This window comes from Pteropus alecto, unplaced genomic scaffold, assembly GCF_000325575.1.
Source record: "Pteropus alecto unplaced genomic scaffold, ASM32557v1 scaffold3, whole genome shotgun sequence".
Classification (NCBI taxonomy): Eukaryota; Metazoa; Chordata; class Mammalia; order Chiroptera; family Pteropodidae; genus Pteropus; species Pteropus alecto.
This window is the reverse complement of record NW_006442484.1, coordinates 26,543,900-26,544,650: the sequence shown is the minus strand read 5'-3', so window position 1 is coordinate 26,544,650 and position 751 is coordinate 26,543,900.

The following is a 751-nucleotide window of genomic DNA, read 5'->3' as shown; positions in this document are numbered from 1 at the left end:
ATTTAGTCCAATAAGACAGAAAGTTTTAGTTTTTTGTTTATTTGTTTCTTTCTTTTATCCTCCTCCTTCTTCTTTGTCTACTGGGATAATTTAGATAATTGAGAAGTTGTTTTTTTATTAGAGATTGAAATTATACTTCACTCTTTTTCTGTGAAACATTGAGCTAATTAGTATCAAGTTCGTGAGATAATCAAGAAAATGAATATAATTCTATAGTTTCTATAATGGTAATGCCTAAAATGTGAAAGAATATTGAAAATGAATGAATCTATTTCTGTCTCTTCACTTTGCTTTGTTGTTACATTATAACATTCTTCTAGAAATGTATAATTTCTGACATTTTCAAGGGATCACATATCCTTCAGATATCGCTTTGAAATCTCCATTCTCCTCATATCTTGTGCAGTGAACATTGCCCATTTTCCACATTTTAGTTACTGCTTTTAACAAAAGTATCTTTAATGATGAAATGCAGATTTCCTCTCGCAATTTGTGTGTGCGTGTGTGTATGGCAGGGAAAGAAATTAGAGGTTAAACATTCCTGCCTTGAATACTTATTCTAATGAAGTTACGACTGTGTATGTTTGGCACACATGGGTAGTATTCATGCTGGATAAGAGGCTATACAAATTATAGTTTTGCATAAATGAATAATTTCATATATGTTGATAATTCAAGCACTGTCAAGTGATTCAAAGAACACTGATGCTTTCCAAGTTTTTTTTTCCCCCTTTGCTCAAAGGGACATGAT